We start from the raw sequence: 11,497 nt of genomic DNA, 5'->3' as shown, positions 1-11,497 counted from the left end.
AACACTTTGACATAGCACGAAGAGTCTTCCTTATCTGCTTCTCATCAACCTAGAAATCCTTTCACTGTCAACATGGGGAGTGTGCCTTTGCTTCTCTCTTTGTTTCTTTTTTGTGCAACCCAATACTCTCTTAAGCATGTTTTAAAATTATTAGGAAGCTCTGCTTGGGTGTGCACTGGTGGGCATGGAGCTAGGTCAAGAAAACATGCATAGAAAGAGCTGAAGGCATGAACATATATCCATAACATCTCTCTCTCTCTCTCTCTCTCTCTCACACACACACACACACACACACACACACACACACACACACACACACACACACACACACACACACACTATCTTAACTCTCTCTAGCTATGGCCGCTACCGGGACCTTTACACCTACTCTTACACTACCTACCTTAAAACTAGATTCCTAAACCCCCTAGCATGGGGCACACACACACACACACACACACAATACATATGAAGGCCGCTAGCTATTCAAAAACCTACATTACTCTTGACATTTATTCCTACACACTCGTACACTTACTCTAATACTACCTACCTTTAAACTGGATTATTAAACTCTCTTGCATGGGGCACTACCCTTACATAATAAAACTTATTATCTCCTAATATTGGGGGGCATATGGCCATTACACTTAATGCCCTCCCCCAAATCGAGCCTGCCTGCGATCTCTATTCTGTCTCCCCACTCTACACGGCGCACTCATTCCCTCACTCCTGCACTCTGTCGCGCGGGTTCCTATACGCTCTGCTCTGCTCACTCAGAACGCCACCGAAGGCATTAACCTCAGGGATCGTCCGTATGGATCTCTCCCACTCCTCCAGCTGCTGCGCGAGTTGTATATAAAGGTGAGCTCTCTTGGAGCTCACTTAGTGTTGTGCACTTGTTCATTTCGTTGTGTGTTTGCAAATACCACTTAGTAGTCGCACTATCTCTTGTTGGGGAAAAGCTTTGAGTGATGGTTAAAGGGAAAGATAAATTGGCAGTTGTGGAGCTGGTTGCTCCAACTTAAACACAGGTATTACTGTTGGACATGGGCTTTCAAATACTTGATCGCTTGTTTAATTTTTGTGGTAAAACGCTGGCTTGCGGTTTGGAAGCAGTCTAAATAGTTTTTTTCTCTCCTTTACTTAACTCAATGTAGTTGGTTGTTTCCGTTATAATCCGACTGTAAGTTGCCTACGACGTTTTCATATCCTTGTTTTGGTTATCTACCCATGACTAAATGAGTAGGAAAACCTCATTGGATTGGTTGTTTTCTGCTGGCCGGAGATTTTGGGGATGGTGCTGTAATGAGAAAACTCTGATCTGGAAAATTCTGAGGTTAAAATATCACCCAGGTTCTGTCTCTATTTTGTACTAGTAAAGGATATCCAGATTTTGTCGATTATTCTATGAGCTTCTGTCTAGGCTTGCTTGCTTTGGAGACCGGACTTTTTTTAAAAAGGCTCTTGTGCTTAGCCAAGCAACTTATGTTCTATGGTTATAAATAAGTAGTGGGATTCTGGTCTTTTGGCGTGAATACCATGCCTGACTTAAGGATACTCGCAGAACTCGGTTGATTGAATGCTTATGCCTGCATTTATATTGAGCTTTATTTAGGTTCAGCTTCATGTGGTTGTGTAGCTGCTCTTCTCCATTCTGATAGGCCATGTGTGGCATTACAACAATATAACATACATATTATGACTGGTGATTTTGGTGGAACTTGGCCTAGTGGAGCTTCTCTAGGTCTTCCTATGGTATATGAATGGTTCTCTGTTTGGGAGATGTGTTACTGTTCTGTTTGGGGTTGAGCTACATCTATATGGCTCCATGAAAGTCTAGCCATTTCACAGCTTTGCTTAAGGGGGCAACTGATTGTGACTGAATTCACTTTTGCACTATTGACATGAACTTTATTTATTTGTTTGGAAAGCCGTATCGGTTATATTCTGCAATCAATTTACCTATACAACTATGAGGTGGATCCCTTGCTTTTTAAGCTTCATGTGTTGTTGCTGCTCTTCTTTATTTTAATAGGACTTATATGGCTTATGGACTGGTTCTTATGGTCTTTTTTCCTACATCTCATGACAGCATTATGGCTTGTTTGATATAGCCGATGGTTTTGATAGAACTTGGCATGCTGGAACTCCACTAAGGTTGACTATGGGTTTGGGAATATGTGAGTTTTGGAGTTCTGGTTGGGAGCTAGGTCGCTTCTCTGTTTGGGGCTGAGGTGCATCAGTATAACTCTATGAAAATCTGGTCAATGTGTTGGATAATGGAGTGGCTAATCATGGCTGCAGTCTCTTTTGTTTTGTTACTAACCTGAACTTTTTGCTTATGCAACTATATAGTTGGCTTGTGACTTAATGCAACTATGCTATTTTGTGGTATTGGCTGTCTCTTTGATGATTGAATGCTTATACCTGCATTTGAATTGAGCATCATTCTTGTACAGCTTTTTGTATTTTTTTTGGCTGCTATGGTGTCCAAGAAAACAACTTTGGCAACATTCGGATACCGGATTCTTGGTTTTTTGTCAAGATAGCTTCCGGATCTGGAAGCGGTCTAAATGGTTTTGTGTCTCTCTTTTACTTCACACAATATTGTTGGTTTGTGTCCTTTAGGCCTGGATGTTTCAACAACATGTGGCCTACGATGGTTTCGTATCTTGGCAATAGTTTTCTATCCATGGTTAAATAGGTAGAAGCATCTCATTGGGTTGGTTTGTTTTTTGCTGGCCAGAGATTTTGGGAATGTTGCTATAGTGGAAAACTTTGATCATGCTGATCTGGAAAAATTCTGAGAATAATTTTCTTAAAAAGTTATCCAGGTTTTTTGTATTAAAGGGTATCTCATGGCCCTTTTTCACTGGGTGCTGATTGATTTTCTGTACTAGATTTTGGGCTTGGTCTTGCTTATTTTGGATGTTTAGCCATAACCAAATATGGCGCTCATAAGCTGGCTGCTGGCTAACGGTTATCGGTTAGAACTTACTTTTCTTCCGTACATCAGGTTATGTAAATACTTATGGCTTAGTAGATGATGATAACATCCATATACTACCGTAATAACTAGTTTCTACTCAGTACTGAGCTGCCCTTGTAAATAATGAGTGCTGACACCTGTTACACTAGGTCTTATGTGTTTATGTTATGGTTTCATTGAACCTCCAAGATGGGGAAGATGATACCTTTGTTTCTTTTTGAGCAGGGATCTACTGGATCAATACTTAAAAAACACGATCCTGGTTTTGAAGAAAATCTAGCAGTTGTCATCACTTTGGTGGTTGCTGTTTAAACGCCTAAATAAAGCTTGGGAGTGGTTTTCCTTTGGTTGATTACTTTAAATATCTTTTTTTCTAACAATAGCTCTGCTCTGTAACACATTTTTTATATATTTGATTGATTTGCAGTTTCTTGACAGACTGGTCCCTCTTTTTATTTGCTAGTTACTGAACTTTTTTTTTTTTTTTTGGAACTTGGTAGGATCTCCTCCGGAGTATTCTACCAGGACTGAGCTGATTCTTCTTGGTATTTTAAGTCTTATAAATCTCAGAGAGATGTTTTTTAGGACAACTCCACTTGGCTGTAACTGGTTTTTGCACTTTGCTTGTTTTTGTAAAAGCTTATTACATGTACCAGCTGACTGTGTCATCTCTTTTTACATGCTAAAAGAGGGCTTATACTTCTTATGGCTTTTTTTTGAAACTTTGTGATATGTTTCTTGTAATTGATAATTTTGGCAGGGCTGTCACCTAGTAAGAGTATTGATATTTACCTTTGTGTCATCTCTTTTGCTCTCTGAAGACCGGAATGAACCTAGCTATTGGGCTGTTGAGAGTTTCTTTCTGCTAAAACCTTAATAGCAGCAATATTTTTTTGGGATATGACTAAGATGACCCGTAGATGGGATGATGTAAACACTTGTTACTAATACCTTTTCTTCTCATCCCAATGATAAATGTTTTTTTGATCACAAGGAATAAAAAAACACCTAAAAGGTAGTAACTAATTCAAGTTATTATTATTTACCTTGGGAGCTAATACTTGTATATTTACAGGAAACACCAAAATATACATTAACGGCATGCATGAACACAATTTCAGAACCTAAAAAATTGCGGCAATAAATGCCAAACTCCGCCAAGTGGAGAGACGGGCGTACGTAGTCCACTTCGGGGCAAAGATAGCCTCCAAAGCTCGCCTCCGACCTTTCCTTTTTAGAGCTTGTAAAATTAAAAAGAGCTCCACTTAGAATTCCTAAATCTAAGTTTGTTTTGGTTAGAAATTTTTTTTTTGATATCAGGAATTCTGCTAATTTAAAAAAAAACTACATTTTGTCCCCATACATCTTGGTTTTTTATGATTGTTAAACTGATAGAGTTGTATGGTCTTTGATATCGTGAAACACACAAGTCTAAAACATTTTTTCCCATCGCACTGGTTAAAAGTTTTCATCTCTTTACTTTAATTGATAGCAATTTTAAAGTTGGGTGACATCGATAACAAGTGGGATACCTATGCATCACCTGCAGTCAGTGCCAATACTAACTAAATGTTATATTGTCTCTATGGATGCAGGTGAGGGTTACCTTCTCAACTCTAAGCTATCAAATTTTTGATGGTCTGGAGATTTGCAGGACTTGTATCTCTTCATCCTTACTAGGGAAGCTTTTTAAATTTCCCCACTTGTGTATAAGACCATTTTTTGACATGATAATGGAATTATACAGCCCTCTTTCCTGACATAGTTTCTAGTGTCTTTTGAATTTGGTCAAATTCTTTGATGTCTATGTATTAATATTATTGAAACACACACACCTAACACCAAGAGTAATATCACTATTGCTCAAAGACCTAGACACTATATTTAGTTTCTCATACCTAGTCTTTGGTTAACACCAATGGTCTTGGTATTGGAGAATGGGGCCATCTTCACACGACCCTTATGGTTCGGCCTGGTCGGTTTAAAGTTGGAATGGCTACCTTATCTCTGCTCATCTTTATTACTAAGACTAAACCTTGCTTACTTCATTTGCAAACTTTGACTCTTTCCCAAGGACTTGAGCTTCCAATTCAACCCCTTTCTAAAGCATCCTTACAAGTGTTAAGATGCATTCAAGACCCCGAAGCCTCTGACCTTATTGCTGGTACCTTAGAAGACCTAACTAACTCTCTTGTGCAAACCATCTCCTTTGACAAATACGTGCACATGTTGGCGCAACTGGTGAATAATCCGAAGGAAGGAGTTATTGGCCTATCAGAGTTCATTAATAATATTCCAGCCATGACTCTTGTCCACAAATATGAACTAATCATGTTTTCCTCTGAAGGAGCTGAATTGGTTAACTGCTTACGCAAATTATGTGGCCTTACTCCAGGGTTTGTTTCTACCCCTTCTATACCCGTACAGACTATCTCCAACAGTCTATTCTGCAGGGACCCCCTTGCTATGGATGCTGTAAATGCTTTCCAAAAGGAATTGTGTTCACTTAGTGAGGGATCGCTCATGGATATGGTTCCGAAAGTGTCTAGGGTGTTTCCCTTCCTGCCTTCCCAACAGGTTGAGATCGAATCCTTTGGTGTGAATCACCACCTGTGGTCCCTACCTAATAAAGGCTTTTTGGCACCAATCTCCATTGAAACCTGGGTGTTTCTTGAAAATCTTCCGGCATCATCTATGGAAGATGCAAGATTAAAGGTGCTCAGAGGAGTTCAATCTTTAGACAAGGGGGATCTTATCAAATCTCCCTTTACTATGAAATTTCTTGACAATAAAAAATGTGGTTCAAATACAGGATTGTATGTGCGGACGAAAGGCCTCATGGAGTTCGCAAAAAGTAACTCGGAGTACTATACTGAATCTATCTGGAATATCTACAGGCCCTATGTCAAATGTGCCTGTTGTTTTCTTGACCTGAAGGCCTCTTGTGATTCAAGCATTATTTGGTTTGACCATGCTAAATGGTTTGCCCTTAACAACCTGGACCTTCTATTCCCGGACACCCCTACGGCACATTACTTACCTTTGTTCTGCTCCTGGGTTGGAGACCAGGCCAAAGAAGCCGTGCTCGTACAGATGGCCTTTGTTCAGTTTCGGAATTTGATGCTTGCTCTACTTAAGGAATTGGCATCAGAAAAGCCTGGAGTGTTTCTGACTACGTATGGAAGTCACCTCGGTATAAAAACACTCCTTGGTTTGCTTAAGCCCAATACTGACCTTGAAGACTCCCCCAGCCTTAAAAGGCCTAACTCTCTCATCTCCCCAACCTCCTCCTACACATCGTTTTTCACCCCTGCTGCCTCGTCAGCTGACTCTTTTGGAGGGAGAGGAAAGGCTAGAAGTGTGATTAGAGGAAGAGGAAGAGGATACCCGGTTAAACACTTGTTGGATCCTTAATTTTGCAGGTGCTTTGTAACAACGTGGGCAGATACCAGCTTACAGGAAAGGAAGAAAACTTGAATGTTGGTTTTATACATTGTGTGTTTGCCAACAAGTTACTTGACTTGTTTTCTCCTAGGTTTATATTTAACAAATGCTTTATGGCCAGGTTTGGCAACCTTGAGTTACTTAACAATATAAATATTGGATGGAAATTTACTGAATCTATCTCACAAATTGTTTATTCTCATGACTTCCTTAGAAAAACCAGGCCGATGTCGTGTGAATGCCACCTCTTGAACAATTATTCTAGGGATTTTGGAAATATTGGTAAACATGTATGTACCATCGATTTGACTATTATTGGGAACTTGGCAATACAAAACCTCTTATCCCAAGGTCTCAATCATATTCCCCCTCATCCACTTAACCCTCAAAGTGCCTTGAAAGCACTTAATGAATGTCTGACCGACTTGGTCAGCAGGCTTCAGCTGGAGCCTTCAATTCACCAAGAATTGAAAATTATTATGGCAGATATGTTCACTCAACTAATATCTCAACATCCATCCGGATGGATTCAGAATGAGTCTACATGGCTCAATGCTGACCTTGATTTAGCCTTTGCACAACTAAAGAATAAATGGTTCATTGTTGGACTGGATAACGCATCTAACACAGCGTCAATACTATGCAAAAAACTTGTCTATGAAGCTGTGGAGACTCGACTCCGCGGTAATGAATTCCAGTACATTGGTAACAATCTGAAAACAATAATAGAAAATACTTGTAAAGAGATCTCATACTTAGGATATCAAGCTGAAAATACTAAACTTCCCATCTTATTTCCCACATATGAAAGTCATAAAAATAAATTCCGCTGGATATCAGATGCCTCCAGTTGCCTGTTCACTAATATCACTTATCATGTTACCGTTGGGCTTAACATAATAAAAGATGAACTCATACAGATCTATGCGGATAAAAGGGAAGTCTTGAAACGGTTTTCAACAGTATACATACAACCATTTTGGCTAGTTAACAATTCTGCTGAAGTACTTTTAAACTTTCCCCCGGCGGTCTACTGCATGTATACTGCTGACATCACACATTGTTATGAAAATATTCCATTGGTAGGTGAATATGGTCTTATCAATGTTCTAAACATGCTAATTGACTTAGCATTCTCCAATAGAGCTAGCAATGGTTTCTCTGGCTTATCATTTGTTCACTCGGGAAAATGGATTAAAAAGATTACAAAAAAACCCCCCCTTCATGTATCCCAGATATAGTTTCAAGAGGTAATACATTGGGTTCTAAATCACTGCTATATTCTTATTGGAAACAACTGTTTCCAGCAAACTTGTGGCATTCCGATGGGATTCTCATGCTCCCCGGCCATGTGTAATCTTTATTTGTTCTACTATGAGTATAAGTGGATTACCAAACATACCAACAACTTAGAACGTTTAGCCTTACTCACAAAATGTAATCACACCTATAGGTTCATGGATGATATTTTAAGCATCAATTATCCTATTTTTGCCCTGCTGGCTACTGATATTTATCCTCCCTGTTTAGCTATTGAAGCCACTTTTTTAGAACAAGATAATTTCAGGGATATACCCTCCTCGAAGCGAGCTAAATATCTTTCCATCGAGATAAATATCATTAACCCCCTAGATGGCGTGTTTACCACACGATTCCTTTGGAAAAGAGACCAGCTCAAACTCATGGCAGCTGAATTTGTTAAGAAAAAGAGTAATAGACCCTTTAAATTAGCCTTGAACACTTGTCTAAGTATACTACACTTAATTATCTACTCTTCCTCTGATGCGTTCTCTGCCTTCGAAGAAACCGAAGCTCTTATCAGGAAATTTCAAACCAATGGCTTTCGTAAACGAGATTTGATCTCTAGTATAATAGCTGCCTTAACAAAGAGTTCTTGGCCTGGCGCCAAATTTAATACTGAATCACTTATTCTTTTACTGAGGAAGTAGGCCCATATCTAATGGGCCTACTAGACTCATTAGATATGGTGCCTGCGTATGGGCGGGCACACACACACACACACACACACACACACACACACACACACACACACACACACACACACACACACACACACACACACACACACACACACACACACACACACACACACACACACACACACACACACACACACACACACACACACACACACACACACACACACACACACACACACACTATCTTAACTCTCTCTAGCTATGGCCGCTACCGGGACCTTTACACCTACTCTTACACTACCTACCTTAAAACTAGATTCCTAAACCCCCTAGCATGGGGCGCACACACACACACACACAATACCTATGAAGGCCGCTAGCTATTCAAAAACCTACATTACTCTTGACATTTATTCCTACACACTCGTACACTTACTCTAATACTATCTACCTTTAAACTAGATTATTAAACTCTCTTGCATGGGGCACTACCCTTACATAATAAAACTTATTATCTCCTAATATTGGGGGGCATATGGCCATTACACTTAATGCCCTCCCCCAAATCGAGCCTGCCTGCGATCTCTGTTCTTTCTCCCCACTCTACATGGCGCACTCATTCCCTCACTCCTGCACTCTGTCGCGCGGGTTCCTATACGATCTGCTCTGCTCACTTAGAACGCCACCGAAGGCATTAACCTCGGGGATCGTCCGTATGGATCTCTCCCACTCCTCCAGCTGCTGCGCGAGTTGTATATAAAGGTGAGCTCTCTTGGAGCTCACTTAGTGTTGTGCACTTGTTCATTTCGTTGTGTGTTTGCAAATACCACTTAGTAGTCGCACTATCTCTTGTTGGGGAAAAGCTTTGAGTGATGGTTAAAGGGAAAGATAAATTGGCAGTTGTGGAGCTGGCTGCTCCAACTCAAACACAGGTATTACTGTTGGACATGGGCTTTCAAATACTTGATCGCTTGTTTAATTTTTGTGGTAAAAAGCTGGCTTGCGGTTTGGAAGCAGTCTAAATAGTTTTTTTCTCTCCTTTACTTAACTCAATGTAGTTGGTTGTTTCCGTTATAATCCGACTGTAAGTTGCCTACGACGTTTTCATATCCTTGTTTTGGTTATCTATGCATGACTAAATGAGTAGGAAAACCTCATTGGATTGGTTGTTTTCTGCTGACCGAAGATTTTGGGGATGGTGCTGTAATGAGAAAACTCTGATCTGGAAAATTCTGAGGTTAAAATATCACCCAGGTTCTGTCTCTATTTTGTACTAGTAAAGGATATCCAGATTTTGTCGATTATTCTATGAACTTCGGTCTAGGCTTGCTTACTTTGGAGACCGGACTTTTCTTTAAAAGGCTCTTGTGCTTAGCCAAACAACTTATGTTCTATGGTTATAACTAAGTAGTGGGATTTTGGTCTTTTGGCGTGAATACCATGCCTGACTTAAGGATACTCGCAGAACTTGGTTGATTGAATGCTTATGCCTGCATTTATATTGAGATTTATTTAGGTTCAGCTTCATGTGGTTTTGTAGCTGCTCTTCTCCATTCTGATAGGCCATGTGTGGCATTACAACAATATAACATACATATTATGACTGGTGATTTTGGTGGAACTTGGCCTAGTGGAGATTCTCTAGGTCTGCCTATGGTATATGAATGGTTCTCTGTTTGGGAGATGTGTTACTGTTCTGTTTGGGGTTGAGCTACATCTATATGGCTCCATGAAAGTCTGGCCATTTCACCGCTTTGCTTAAGAGAGCAACTGATTGTTACTGAATTCACTTTTGCACTATTGACATGAACTTTATTTACTTGTTTGGAAAGCCGTATCGGTTATATTCTGCAATCAATTTACCTATACAACTATGCGGTGGATACGTTGATTTTTAAGCTTCATGTGTTGTTGCTGCTCTTCTTTATTTTAATAGGACTTATATGGCTTATGGACTGGTTCTTATGGTCTTTTTTCCTACATCTCATGACAGCATTATGGCTTGTTTGATATAGCCGATGGTTTTGATAGAACTTGGCATGCTGGAACTCCACTAAGGTTGACTATGGGTTTAGGAATATTTGAGTTTTGGAGCTCTGGTTGGGAGCTAGGCCACTTCTCTGTTTGGGGCTGAGGTGCATCAGTATAACTCTATGAAAATATGGTCAATGTGTTGGATAATGGAGTGGCTAATCATGGCTGCAGTCTCTTTTGTTTTTTTACTAACCTGAACTTTTTGCTTATGCAACTATATAGTTGGCTTGTGACTTAATGCAACTATGCTATTTTGTGGTATTGGCTGTCTCTTTGTTGATTGAATGCTTATACGTGCATTTGAATTGAGCATCATTCTTGTACAGCTTTTTGTGTTTTTTTTGGCTGCTATGGTGTCCAATAACACAACTTTGGCAACATTCGGATACCGGATTCTTAGTTTTTTGTCAAGATAGCTTGCGGATCTGGAATCGGTCTAAATGGTTTTGTGTCTCTCTTTTACTTCACACAATATTGCTGGTTTGTGTCCTTTAGGCCTGGATGTTTCAACAGCATGTGGCCTACAATGGTTTCGTATCTTGGCTATAGTTTTCTATCCATGGTTAAATAGGTAGAAGCATCTCATTGGGTTGGTTTGTTTTTTGCTGGCCAGAGATTTTGGGAATGTTGCTATAGTGGAAAACTTTGATCATGCTGATCTGGAAAAATTCTGAGAATAATTTTCTTAAAAAGTTATCCAGGTTTTTTGTATTAAAGGGTATCTCATGGCCCTTTTTCACTGGGTGCTGATTGATTTTCTGTACTAGATTTTGGGCTGGGTCTTGCTTATTTTGGATGTTTAGCCATAACCAAATATGGCGCTCATAAGCTGGCTGCTGGCTGCTGGCTAACGGTTATTGGTTAGAACTTACTTTTCTTCCGTACATCAGGTTATGTAAATACTTATGGCTTAGTAGATGATGATAACATCCATATACTGCCGTAATAACTAGTTTCTACTCAGTACTGAGCTGCCCTTGTAAATAATGAGTGCTGACACCTATGACAATAGGTCTTATGTGTTAATGTTATGGTTTCCTTGAACCTCCAAGATGGGGAAGAGGATACCTTTGTTTCTTTTTGAGCT

The sequence above is a fragment of the Adiantum capillus-veneris genome, chromosome 4 (genome assembly GCF_014529385.1).
Source record: "Adiantum capillus-veneris isolate H3 chromosome 4, ASM1452938v2, whole genome shotgun sequence".
Taxonomy (NCBI): domain Eukaryota; kingdom Viridiplantae; phylum Streptophyta; class Polypodiopsida; order Polypodiales; family Pteridaceae; genus Adiantum; species Adiantum capillus-veneris.
Note: the sequence above shows the minus strand (reverse complement) of the source record.